We start from the raw sequence: 14,597 nt of genomic DNA, 5'->3' as shown, positions 1-14,597 counted from the left end.
ATTCTTATTTAAAAAGACACTATTTACTATCAGTACTACAAACAGTTTTATTTCCTGCTGTTTTTGTCACAACACACTTTCTGAAAGTAGTTTTCTTGTACAAGTATTTATCAAATACCTCATGATTAGTCTTATGGGGACAGTGCTGTATTTGGGCCCAGAAATGTTTCCAGCAATTGATAGAGTTGGAAGAGCACAGAAAAATATTTTGAATAAAGAGAAATTCTCAGTTGTGATTAGAAATGTGTATTTATAATGCCAGAAATATATTTCTGTTCTCAAGTGGTTTTCAAATTCATCCCCAGCTAAAGTACTGGAGCATTCTTTCAAAAGACAAGTAACTTCAACAGATTGCTCAATCAGCAAAAAAGAGAGAAAAAATGCAAAGAAGAATATTAATCCCTTTTAAAAAAGTCAACATTTTACTTGTAAAGTAGATCAATTTACCGGAATAGCTTAAGTGTGTAATAACTGCATTTTGCGGTTTGAAAGGTGTTCAGTAAAGCTCTTTGTACCTCAAATGAAGTTTGGCAAAATGCTAGCAGAAATATAACAACTGTCCTTCTCAAGTTCTCACAGTAGGGGATTGGCTTTATTTTGCATAAATTGTGCAATAATTCACAAACAGCTATGTTTGATGTTGCAGATCTTCTGCAGGCAGTGGTACACAGTGTTCACATTCTCTTTCAAACTCCCCCTAACTTATAAGCTCCATGTGAGGGGAAAAAAGAGCATTATTTTATGCCTCCAAGTTTTCATGAACACAAAGGAAACCATAACAATATGGCAATATCGCCAGTCTTATTTTTCAGATTCATTTTCAGATTGCATCACTAAAAAGTAAAATGTTAGCTGTTGTAATTAAGTTGATCAAAGGGATGTGGCCCAGGGAAAAGGATTCGTCAGCCTCGTCATCTGTTTTGCACATATTGTTTATCACCAAGCAGGTTGCGTCCAGGAGCAACATGATGCTTTCAACCCTCATAAGCATCCCCGTCAGTGCATGTAAATGGCGGTTTGTGCAGATGCAGCAGGTTTTTCCTTAATGTCACACAAAGTGGTGGGCAAACTAAAAAATCTGCAACGCTTGAGTTATTTTCACACAAAAGAAAAATTTTAAGGAAATTTTCACCGTTCCAAAACACATCATCACAGTTATAGTAACCAATGGTTCTCTCTAAAATGTCTCTCCTCCCTTGCCATCTGTGTTCTTGATTTGTCATATACTCCATCTTTTGGTAACTCTTGACCAGTTAGAAGACCTTGATTTTGGTAGAGATGTTAGGGGTGTCTACAGCATGCTTTTCCTTTGTGAGTAAAAGTCAAGCCAGTCAAGCATCACTCTGAGAAGTGCTTGCCATTTAGAAGTGATTTCCTTCTCTGAGAATCTTGGTTACTACAGGCCCAGGCCAAAACTCATACATGCACAGTACTGGATGGAACACTTTCATATCTCCTCTACTGTATGGTGTGCATGTGCACCAGATTTTTGGGCTTTGGCATCAGATGTGAAAGTGAAATCAGAGTCAGCAGGCTCACTTTTGTTCTTCACAACCCTACTGCCTGATGTGAGGGATTTGCTAAGAGAGCAAAACAGGTGGAGAATGTCATCACAGTGTTTTCTGTGTCACTGCTCGGCATCAATTTGTCTCATGACGTGAATGTCAAACATGGTCAGCGGTTGCTGCACACAGCATAGGAATCATCCCACAGTTGCCTCCAGTGGCATTGTGATCACTGACATTGTGATTGTGGCTTGCATGTTAATAAGAGCTACTGTCTCCCACGGCTTTAGGCAGAGATTTTTTTAGCAATATGGAGAACCACAATGCAACTTAAAGCACCACATTTAGCAATGTTTTTGTGAAAAAAAAACATCATTTAAACATGACAAGTGGATAATAATGCAGGAATGTTTTATGTTTTTCCAATACTTTATTTATACTGTGAAAACGTACCATATAGGATTGTTTATTCCTAAAATGTAAATTTTGGGTGGAGTTTATTTAGGCACATCATGCGAAATGACTATTTGGGTGGGTATCTGTGCACACTTCTCTCTGTGTGTGTTAACCATGTGCATGGTGAGTCGGGGGTGTATTAAAGTGGTGTTAAATGGGTTGTGTCAAGGGTGGAAAGAGTGGCCTTGAGTCGAAAGTTGATGATCCAGTGAGCAATTGCAAGCATCTAAAAACTGGCAATTATTCCGGAGTGCTGAATTCAGATTTGGAGCATTGAAGTGACAGAGAACGAATGGTGGAAGATACAATCAGCAGATAGGGATGGGCCGGGGGATTGAGTAAGCGGTGATGTGCTGAGGGAGGAAAGAGGAGCAAGATGCCACCATCTGTTAGCCACATGCACACCCCACAGCAGTAACATAAATCTCAACCACGCTCAGCAATGCAAAGCTACATTCCGCCAGGCTAAACATGCAGCGGCTAGCTACATCAACAGAAATGTGCAGCTCATACATCACACAGATGCAGGTCACATGGCCGTTATACTGTATCAAGAAAGATCAAAACACAAACGATAAACCAAGACACTGAGAGAAGTGTGAGAAAAGTACTGGGAAGCTTTTCCCCAATGGAGCTGTTGTGATATTGGTGGTTTGCTGTAAATTTAATCAACAGCTTGTCAGCATGTAGCGGATTAAGTAAGACTTGGTAGAATGGTTACACAATCTTTTTTTATACGTGCTACTGTCACAGCAGGTCTGTGAATTACAGCTCCCTTGTATTGGCTAGAAATCGGTAGGAAAAATACTGCGGCTAGGCAATGGTTGATTTAAAAGTTGTTTATAAAGGAAAAGTTCTTCTGTTCTTCTGGTGTGGTCCCTTGGCCCTCCACTGCACTAGGAACAGTAGATGTGCAAATACACAGGACACACTCACACAAACACACACAGTTAGAGGTCACCGGGGTTAACGGCGAGCAGGGGAATGCTGGGTGTCACTGAGCTGCTCAGATGAGCTGGACAAAGTTGATTCTTCCCACCGTCTTTGTTTTTGTCTGTTGCTATGCTATAATGCTGGTCTGTGAGCAGAAACTACAGTGGCGTTATGAGATCTGAGGGGTCAGAAGTGGATAAATGCCGATGATTTATCTACAGGTGAAATGAATTGTTGAAAAAAATGGTTTGTGTTTTGGTTTGTGCAAGAAATGTCCTTTATCTTCTCTTCTTAGTTCAGGATATAATAGTGTTTCTGATGTTACTTGTAGTTGTGAGTGTGACCTTTGACCTTCAGCTGCTCTCTGATGGTTCAACATTCAAACAATGTCCCTTCCTCTCCCTCCATAAAACTAACCAAATCGTATTGTAAAACCAGCAGCTTTCTACATTATTTTGCACTTTGTCAATAGCTGTGAAGTTTCCTTGTCACGTCTCTGATGACGCCTCATTACAAGCACTGCACCTCACACAAATTACAGTGGCATGGAAATAACGTGTTTGCAGGGCAGGAGGTTATTGACTTTTAGTTTTAATGTGAAGTGGCATTTTATTCCCTTAAATGTCTTCCATATGTGAAGTTTTGTTTCTGTATTCCACCTTTTTCAACCTTCTTGATAGATCTGTAGAATGTGAGAGAAAAAAAACTCCTCTTTTCCATCTTTTCGGATACAGGCACATTTTTTGAGGCTTTTTTGGTCTGATTTCATGGAACTTTAGATCGATTGAAATCATCGCTGGTGAAGAAATGATATAATGACATAGTGGTCAGAGATGACTCACCACTAATTTCACGTTCCCCTTCTAACCCACTGTTCAATTGTACCGTTCAAGCATTGCGGGTGAACAGAGCCCAGCCAATGAGAAAGCCCAGCCCTGACATCACAGTCATGCAAGTGTGGCAGATGGATGAGGGAGAACGTTCCAGAAAAAACAGCAGAAACACGGCAGCAGAAGCAGGAGTTAAACTCTTGTTTGATTATTCGCCCAGCAGTGATCAGCAGAATTGGTTAGAGAGTGGCACCCAGCCAGGAGGTCGTGCTTACGAAGCAAGAACAGAGTGACACTCTACGGTTAAGTTAGGATAAAGAAACCATAAAATAATCACAGCCCTGGGGAGTGCCATTGCAGTACGTCCATCATCAGTCCTTCATCTGCATGCTTCTTCTATGAGGATGTGAGAACCACAGCCAAAGTGGCAGCTTGCCTTATCCTGTGCATATGAAGTAAATGAACGTCCTTCGGAGTATAATTGAAGACTGTGGGGAGCATTGGGAGTATAGATCTGAGGTTTTGTTCCAGTAACGTTTGGGAGGCAGATGATTAATCTCCAATATTCCAAGCACATTAACAAAATGGCCAGCTGATGAAAGCATCGGCATGCAAGGTTACTAATCGTCCAGCTGGCTGTGCTCCAACAGCGAAGCCAGCCAGCTGCCCAGCTGCCAAATAAACCATTGTTTTAGCTTCTTGGTGTTAATGCAAATCTGCTTTCCTGTTGTCGGGACACGTATCAGAAATATTAGTGCAAGATTCTTCTCTCTGAATAGTGTCGTGATTGATAATGTTGTATATCATCAGATGGGGCTGATTATGCAGCCGGTCACATGCTCAGTCAGCTGCTACAGGACAGCAACAGCTGTGACTTCCTGAATCTCAACGACTGACACTGCTGCCAACCCAGACTAATCGCAGCTGGAGCATTGTCCTTCCAAAATGGAATGATGTAGCTTACATGAAGTTTTTTAGGAACGCAAACACATTTTATGATCAGGCGTGTTATACTGAAAATAGTTGAAGGGTCAAAGTGCTTGAGGGTGAATGCAGCATCTTTGAATACGTACAGCTGGCTGAACCTGTAGCAGGTATTTTAGGATTCAGAGTGTCTGCCAGACAGCAACAGAGCACTACTGAGGGATTTCTTAAACCTATTCAACATCACTTGGTGACATAAAAATGATGAATAGAGGTGTAAGAGTGTGTACTCTGTTTGTTTGCTCTGTACATAACATGAAACTAACCACGGAAGGAACGAAAGGAAGAACACAAAGCACACATTTCCCCCTTGCCATGTCAAATAATCCATTCATTAGGTGTTTCAGGAGATGATCAACAGAAAGTTAGAGCAAGAAATACTAATGTCATCCTACAGCTGGCTATCCGTGTGTCTGCCTCACAGTGCATAAAACTTGTTCATCTTCCTTTGCTTGCTCTTTTTTTCCTCTCTTCTACTTCTTCCTTTCATCTTCCGCCAGACGTTTTTGGACATGTAAGATGTAAAAAAATGCAGGAAGGAGAAGAAGAAAGAAAGGACAGTTCTAAAGGAATATGGCTCGTATTAATCTGGAAATATTGCTTTACCTCATCTGAACTAAATTACTGGTCTGAACTCACTGTCCTCAGAGAGTAGGCAGAGCGCCACCGGCAGCCCAGATGGGCAAGGAGTGGTCGGCAGATCTGTCACTGTGACCACAGCGAGCACATGAACCCCTGGTCTGTCGAGCTCTGTAGCTGTCCTTTTATACAGCGGATCAAAAGTGCTTCTTTGTTATTGTTGGGCTAGGATTTTATACTCGGGGGCAGCGTCTGTGGAGGAGAATCCAGAAGTCTCTAGACTCTTTTTCTCTCTCTTTCTTTGTCCTATTTCCTGATATCTTTGTGGCTTTGTGTATTGTTAAGAGACCCGTTAAACAAAAAAGTGAAGGTAATAAGGGGTGATTTGTTATTGTAAAATGTTTAGGATTTCTTTTCTGTTTCATGGGTGATTTAAGGACACGATCAAACTGGCGCATTAGATCCTCCTACGCGCTGCTGGAGGCCATGAAATCTATATAATGGAGCTGGCTAATGGTGATGCTGAAGCATGCCAAAGCTTGTGGTTTCCACTGGTTAGAACCAGAGGCAGGCCCCTGTGATCTGCCTCTCTCACTGCAACTTGGAGGAATTTAAAGGTGTGATTCCACGTGCTACGAATGAACACAAGCCCGTTTGCTCTCCCTCACCCATAACTGAGCAGAGCTGACATGAAAAAATTTCACTACTCTGTACAGTGAGATGGAGATGACCCTCGGGGAGGTGATAGTTAAGTGATGTATGTATGGCTATTACATCACGTCAATGGCCAATGGCACAGAGTCAAGCAGTACTTGTTGCTCTGATTGCTCATAGCTCCATCTCTGGGGGATGAGGGCCACTCTGCGTTTACTGAAACAGTTTTATGAGTATGAATAGGTGCTGGAATGATGTGCTCAGATCAGATGAAAGGCTTTGTTGCATCACTCCACTGTCCTCACCTGTGTAACAGCGCTTGCCTTCGGAGATGCAGAGAGGCTCTTTTGTTGCTAGACAGAAGGGGTCAGCTGATGAGGAAAATCGGGCTGTTTCTGTTCTTGCATCAAGTGCAGTTTTCACGTGAAAACAAACTTTACAAGACAGGAGAATGCATGATTTATCTCCGGCAATGATCTCTCATGAAAGAAATCATAAATTACCTTGTAGATGCCCCTGACAACAGTCTCTAACAGAAACCAGCAGGAATGTTACGGTAGGTATGAGTGACGGCCAGCGAACGTGTTCAAGTGCTTTAGTTACAACTGAACAAACACAATTAACACATGCCAAACAGAACACACTGCACAGCTCACGGCTGTGAAAAACCAAATAAATAATAGAAAATGACATGTTGAAAACATCTGGAACTGATTAACAACTGATGTACCTAATCAATGATTAAAGTAATGTAAAGGAAACAAATGGTATGAGTAACTTAGTTTGTTTGTCCTAATTAAATTTAATTAAATCAGAATTAAAAATGGAGGATGAAAGCTCATTAAAGAAGGAATACTGGAACGGATATAGCAAATTGTAATCCATACTGTATACCCATGATACCAATATGAGTCTCTTTATATTGAGTGTATGCGCATGCAATGTCTGATCTAATGTTCATATTTTTCTAAACAGCTGCATCATGTATGCAGAGCCAAAAGCGAACAGTGAGTAAAGCAATTTCCATCAGGTCGACAGCTGAATAGTTGTTTTAATATGACATGATAGCCTGTGTTAAAGCTTTCCTGCGGTGGTTTCACATGCATATAATATTTTGCATCATGTCCATATGTTTTGTATATCTATGGAGACAGAAGTGTCACTGTCGATCTGCTGAAGCAGGAAGATTTGGACGGGATTTGGACAGATTTGTCAAAATAATTAAGTTCAAATAGAGTTTCTGCCAACCACAGCTCCTAAATAACACTGTGCACCTAAAAAAAATGCTCTGATGGTAGCAAAGCCAGCATATATGTAGGAAGTGGCTCCAGTCCAAACAAGCATTTTTCACAGTATATAGGAGACATGGTTACGATTAACTAAAGAATTAGATATGCGATATGTAGCCAATATGGAAGAGAAGGAAATGCCTTGATTAGTTTTTATGCTGGTTAAGGGGAGAACATGATTGGAACATCCCTGCTGAATACCCTTCAAGTGCTGCATATGAGCAGCATGTCTTATACAATACAATACAGATAGGAGTGACAGAAGGAACAGTGGTTTAATTGTGCAGTTCTGTGAACCAAATCTGAGCTGAGCTGAACCAGAGCAGCTCCAGATAATCTCAGCCAAACTGTAGGAGGTGTGGGTGTAGTGTAAGCATTGATTTATTTACAGTACTAATTAAATCACTGCAGATGTGGCTTGAAGGGAATTTATCAGCTGTGTTTCGCTCATGTTGACAAAAAGGGGGACACATGACCATTAATAACATAAGTCATCGCGGTTTTACATGTCAGCTTCTCAGAATATTTTGCATCATATTTCCCGTTGCATATCAACTGAGAAAGGCAGTATTTTCTCATATTGATTCCCCAGAATGACAAATCCCAGCTCCTGTACAGCGACTTCTTCTGTCTATTCTGTGCCTGTCTCCTGTGTTTGTACACTCACCTGGCTTGCGTATTGCTGACCTCTGACCTCAGGAAACACATCCCCGTGGGAGAGGGAAGTGTGCCTGTGAGAGGCCCACTCGTGGGCGGCAGAGTGGTTTTATGCACAGACTGGCATTATCTGAATCTCCTGCTCCCCTCAAAGGACAGGGCCACTAAATATACCCTACAAGGCCTTCCCAGGCTCCTCTGGGCTGAGGAGATGCGGCCGCTGCTTGGGCTGAAGGCCAATGACATGGCTGCCGACCTCCACGGAAAGTATTTTTAAGGTCAATTACAGGGTACAGTGCCTTTAGATGGCCGACTGGTGCTGAGGAGGCCTCATATTAAAGGTTTATGTGGAGAAGGACCAGAGAACTCTGCCTTAGCTCACCCCAGCTTCCATTGTTACCACACACCCACTGAGACAGTGAACCCTGAAGGATTCCTGGGGTGATTTGTGCAGCATATGTGTGTATACACTCAAATCATGACAGAAAACTCTTACTTTCAAGTATGTGTTCTTAATAATGTGTATTTTAATCATTAAGATCAATTTGTGGTTTGACCTCGACTTTGAAATGTGTTTTTTTTAATCGAATGACTATTTCTTTGGTAAGAGGATTATTTTGTTAGTGTTACGATAAAGCTTATATGTAAGTTCTCTGGAATAGATGTGTCATTCAGGGTTGAGTCATGATCAGCAATATTCCAACAGATCAGAGGATGACTTGTTCAGCACCTGCAGTTTGAGTTGTTTTTTATTTGCAGAAATTCATATTCAAGCTTTTTAACTCTGGTTTCCCGAAAGCTTAACACCGCATAAGGGTGGATTTACATTTTCCACAGTTTGGTTTTCAAACAACACTTCCAAACCCAGGTGAGCATTTGTTCATAGAACACGCCTGATTAAGTAACTTCACATATTAGTTCATTTGTCCTTAAAAGAAATCCAATTTTGTATTTATTTCATTAGATTGGCATTAGAGGGACAATAACTTTTCATAGCCACTCTGAAAAACAATGAAAACATGAATAATTACAGCAAATAACAATGTGTTTAATACGCATGTGTGTTGTTTCATCTTTACCTCAACCACAGTGGCTTATGGAGGCACAGACAAAATCCCTTTTCATCAGGAAGGCAGGTTTCTGGACACAGTCTCAACAGAGAAAACCCAGCGTATTCATGCATATAGACACAGACAGATAATAAACAACGAAAAACAAACAGACTTTGTTCCTCATTAGGGGGCTTATCTTAATCTCTCACTCCCACACAGTCACATAAGCCTCATTCTCTACACAGGCCACACAAGCAGACCCGCACAGCTGACCAACACTCAATATAAATGAACATCCAGCGAGATGATTTTGGTCCTTTTCATGATTCATTCCAACACGACTGGCCATAAATACAGGCCTGTCAAACTGTGTTCTACCCCACAGAGAGGGGAGCGACCCAAGGTACAGTAGACACCATTCACTCCTCTGTGTGTTCGGAGGGGGCAAAGGGAAGGTTGGAGTTGGTGGCTTTGGTCTCCCCTGAAGAGTAAGGTATTGATGGGACAAAAGTGAGGGGAAGGATTGAAAGGCCCATTTGTGCAGATGAGGGCCAGGCTTCTCTGTGTTTGCAGTGCTGTGGCTCTGCTACAGGTCAATGAGAGCTCTATCCGCCCTTCTCTACTTCATTCCAGACACTTCAATCCAACAAAATAAAGACACCGGAACTCAAAGATGAAATGCTGATAGACCTTTTAGCATTTCACTGAATCACTTTATCATTTTGTTGCAGACATAAATGGCATTTTGAAAGAGTTACCCTTCAATTAGCCACAGTTTATCCTGTCTAGCAGGGCACAGGATAGTGATTATCTTGTTTTCACTGTGTGAACATGATTAGAAAATGGAGTGTGTTTTCGTGTGTTTCCCTGCTTAAAAACACCTTTTCTCTGATGGTTATGGATAATGAAAACATTTTATTGAAATAATCTAAAATTAAACACAGCACAAAATTGTACTAAGTGCAAAGTGCAACCAAGACTCATCAACGCACACAATAATTTCTATTCAGGAAAAATTACTTTAATCCATGGTTGTTTTTGAAAGCATTTATGTACTGCATTAGTCTTTTCTGCTCACAGGCCTGCAGATAATTCTCATGGTTTTATTTAATGTTATTATGATCTTATATTAACCTTTCTCCAGTGGTTGTAGCAGAAACGTCCATTGGAATGTGCAAGCAGTGGCAATACTGTCCCAGTGGGGAGCTGATTCAGTTTTTATTGTTACAGCAATATCTGCTTTCGCAATACTTTAAATAAAAAGTACCCTAATACACTGCGAGGATTTATGTGTGCAGATTATACATTTGGCGTGTGAGAGAGTGCTGTTGTAAACTGGTTCTTGATGATGGTTATGAGGTATGATGAAATAGAGAGGTGAACTGGTGCATATCTAACATAGCCAGACAACCTTAGCCAAGTGTTTTAGTTCTCGAGCACGAACCAGGATGTAATCGTCAAGGCCCTAATCTTTCCCTGCCTTTAACCATGCACACATAGTTGCAATGTGGTAAATACAATGCAAGAATTTCAAAAATGTCACATAATCTAATCTGATTTGCAGAAACATCCAAGTTCTTGTCATGGAAATAGATTGCCTTGTAATTTGAATTTTTTCAAAGAAATATTTCCAGGATAAGAACTAAAGACTAAGTCAGCCTTTTGCTCTTTCAAGCACAGAAGGAACTTAACTTTTCCCACTTTCTTCGGCTCTCCCTCTTTCACCTACAACGCCCCAAACCCAATCCATCTGCCCAAACCCCCAGACATTGTCTCCCTGGGAACATCATCACTCCTGGTCCACATGGCGGGGCGAGTACACATCGCCCAGCTGCTAAGTCTACACTGACTGGGGTGCCCCGTGTTTGCCCCGGGGGAGAGCATGCGATCGTGGCCACTGGGCTCTCTGGGTCAGAAATGGCACACCAGGGTGTGATGGGCTCTACCCGTCCCTGGTCATGGCCACTGTAGGTGTGAAATTCCCAGAGCTTCGGCCCGGCAGCTCCAGGAACCCCATGGCTGCACAGACAGAAGGAGTGAATGGATGTGTCAGACCTTTTGGTTAGCCACCCTCACCTGTGTGAGTTGAAACCCACAGTCTCATTTTTTTCTGCTGCCTTCTCTTGTCTCAGTACATAAACCCACAATACACTCAACAGTAGACCTCCAGTTTGTAAAATACTGTTTATTCCTGCTGTTGAGTCTTAATGGAAGTGTTTTTATTGGACATTTCAGGTGTGTAACAGTCAATGAGTCATGGAATATGTTCAACCACATGCAGTCAGTGCCTTAATTGACAGTTACAGGAGCGTCGGCGTTGGTGGCAACGGGGAGGCCTTTCATTGGGGTTCTGGGTGTGTCACCAGTATGACCTGAAATAACCCTGGAACTGTAAATTCTTTCTGCATCTGTGGCAAAATCAGGTCACAAATATCATTTTACAACTTTAAAGCACAGTGCTCTTATTGTACTTTGCTGACAAGCTCTGTGCATGTCAAACTGCTCCAACTATAATCTGAAACACAACTAGAGGCTTGATTTCTTATATAGCAGCTAACATTACTAGTAACCGCACATGAATTGCGTTTGTCACCAGTGACATTGGCACGCAGCCAAAGTGCAAAGCATGACTCAGCTGTCATCTTACCGAAGTTGCACCAATTTAGCCTTTTTCTTCCAGAGAGCCATAAAAGAGAAGCTACAATGTAAATTTAGCCAAGGTGAATACAAGCTTGTTTCTCCCAAGCTATATTTAGTTTCAGGGAAATATATTCAGTAACTGTACAGTAGGTTAATAAATGTCTGCATGCACATTACCTCCAAAAGGTCGCAGTTTAATTAGTTTTTTGACCCAGGTGTTGCTCCCTGAGGGGAAGTTAGAATTCTCCGAGGTCATTAAAACACTTTATAAGTTTAAAAGTGGTATTTTATATAATATTTTCTGTGGCACAGCGAGAGAGAAGGACCATTTAGACACCTTGGACGGTTGGCAGAGTGACGATATGTGTGTGAGAGTAAAGCATAAAATGAATGCCCTGTATGAACTAAGAATACTTGTTTAGTAAAACACAAACAATTGGTGTTCTGATATGCAGACGCCTCCTGGACGAGGTTGAAACAATCTCCATATTCATCCTGGAAATGTTGACAAGTAGGTCTGGGTTCCCTTTACACTGATGCATCTCACAAAGGTTTACTGTGCTAAGAGCAGAGAAAGTCCCCTCTCTTTCCACATGAAATTGACTCTGCTTTTAATTTAGGCTATTAAGAGTGAAATTTCAATTTCACAAGATCCTAAAATTGAATCCTGAAATGTAATATTCCAGTTGCCATCCTAAGGCAAATCTCTGATGCACTACATAAGCTTTAAATCCTATTGGATGTTCTTGCTCCATTTATCAAATTAAGGTCATTTGCATGCAAATGTGATTTTTACCACAAACATTTTTTTTTATTATTGAGGAGTCAGACTTTTGTTCTCTGCTGTAATCCAGTACTTCCTACTGCCAATCCTAGCTTGGTCTTAAGCCAAATTTGACTGACTTTTGAAATCCAATCACTAGAGCTGCCTGTTTTTAGTGTTGTTCTTCCTAAAGTCTACTTTGTGTTGTGGTTGTTAGTTGTTTAAAACAGACAGTAAATTTTAGATTTTCACTCATGCATCCCTTTAACCTGTTATTTAGTGTTGCCTGTTTTGTAGGTGTGACATAATCAGTGCTTTCAAATGCATTTTTCCAGACTGAAAACTCTCATCTTGAGCTTTTGTAAACATACTTTAGCACCAAGCAGCACATGGAATCCTCATCACACAGGCAACCATGTGTTTGTTTGTATCTTTGGAATGAGTTTAGTTCATATCTGTCATTTTTAATCCGTCTAATAGGTTGTTGCATTGTGTCTGGGCTGCTCTAGATTAAATGAGCGGTTAAAAATGAATGTGGGAGGAATTACAATTTACAGTAACTTCCCTTATCAAATCAAGAGGCACAGAAGTTTGTCTTCCAGAAACAGAAGCATGGAGGAGGGTGTGAGAGAGAGACGCTGTGTAAAAGTGCTAGTGCCAAACTTTGCCTCTTGTACATTCTGCAAATGGACTGTATGTACATTACAGCTCAGTTCAGCCCCTAGTGGCTACACAGGATACTCAGTTCTTTCAGTAAATTCTACCACAATCCTAAATCCCACATTTAGATCCTGAAGTGCAATCACATCCCTTTTGCTGCAAAACGTGACTGACAGCCTGTCATTAGGCTTCTAATTTTCCTTATTATATGAGCACTTTGTGCTATTTTTATTCATTTACTATCAGTGTGGTAATGACAATACTTGAATATATATTTGACAGTAAACAAACAACAGCTTTCAGATGTTGGATTAGGTTTTTTTCCTCTGTCTCTAAAGCCCCTGATTAAAGATAAAACACCACAGAAGGGCTGTCCGTGTTTCTAGTTTTTGGAGGATTAGTGTTTCTTAGCAATAAAGTACACTGAAATGAGTTTGTCTCTCCTTTTTCTGTCATCCCTCCACCAACCCACTCCAACTGTCTCAAACCCCAACCCCAGTTCTGCGCTTTCACAACCTACAATGAAGGCAGCCCATAACCTTAAGTACTGTTTTGTGGACCTGTGTAAATTTGACACCATTATGCCACAGAGAGGGTCTGTGTTGGTGTTAATGTTAGAGTGGGAGAACGCCAGAGATCTGTATAATCCCTGCTTACCTCATCATGTGCTGCCTAAAAGAAATGCTTCCTTTTCGTTACATCATGCAGACATTTGGGCTCTTTGTTCTTCTCTGTGATCTTTAGACTTTTGGCTTCTTCGTGACATTTTTTGTTACAGTATTAGCGTTTGTTCCAGCTGTTCTTTCTGCTTGTTTCTGCTGAGCGATCAAAAAACTACCACGGTATCCTAGACATGTGTGATTTTATTTTAAGTTAGCTGTTTGGGTTTTTTTCCATTGGAAGTGCATCAAACCCAAAACCATATACAGAATGGGCAGCGTTGGTGGATGTAGTGATGCGCTGTGGTGGTGTCTCTTTATAATTTTCAGCACGGTTCAGGTTTAGCTGTCATGCTGTGAGCTGGCGCTTGATCTACAGCTTTTACCAGCAAAAGAGCGCCCTCAGATTTTTCAGTTTAAACTGCTTTTTCTTGTCGAAGACCTACAGTGGAGTTTGACCTCCGGTAAACCTGGTCCTGTTTAGAATATACTGTACTGTGTTTTTTTCTGGATTTCTCCTCCGACAACACGTTTTTCCTCATTGCAAGTTGGCTTGAAACTTAAATCTTTATTCGCTTGCTTCGTCTTCTTTTCTCTTCCTTTTCACCCCCCCTCTTTTCTGCCCGAGTTGAAACTGGCACACTTGGTAGAGCGAGGTTTGTGTGTGGTGGCACTGGGGGCAGGGTGCAGAGCTCGCCTGTGCTGACTGTACCCAGCCCCTCATAATTACAGACAGTAAACAGCTCGTGCTTTTAGGCCTATTTCCCCCGTCTGATGGGGGAGAGAGTTCACTTTGGCATGGGAAGAAAAAGGCAGAAAAGACACTGACGATGGACAAAAACGGTCATCCTTACTCTGGGTGTTGGCGAGGGAAGCAGCTTGCAAAGGGCTGGTGAGACTCAGAGTCAGGTTTATAGACACACAAACACACAGACA

The 14,597-nt window shown here is 41.4% G+C and overlaps 1 protein-coding gene across 1 annotated transcript in view; it reads left to right on the top strand.

The window, feature by feature from the left end:
* The window catches only part of LOC110959732 (zinc finger protein 469), a 63,125-nt gene that overhangs the window by 7,029 nt on the left and 41,499 nt on the right, over positions 1–14,597 (top strand). The gene's annotated exons all lie outside the window — the stretch shown is intronic.

This window comes from Acanthochromis polyacanthus, chromosome 8, assembly GCF_021347895.1.
Source record: "Acanthochromis polyacanthus isolate Apoly-LR-REF ecotype Palm Island chromosome 8, KAUST_Apoly_ChrSc, whole genome shotgun sequence".
Classification (NCBI taxonomy): domain Eukaryota; kingdom Metazoa; phylum Chordata; class Actinopteri; family Pomacentridae; genus Acanthochromis; species Acanthochromis polyacanthus.
Note: the sequence above shows the minus strand (reverse complement) of the source record. Positions and strands in the feature narration are given on the sequence as shown.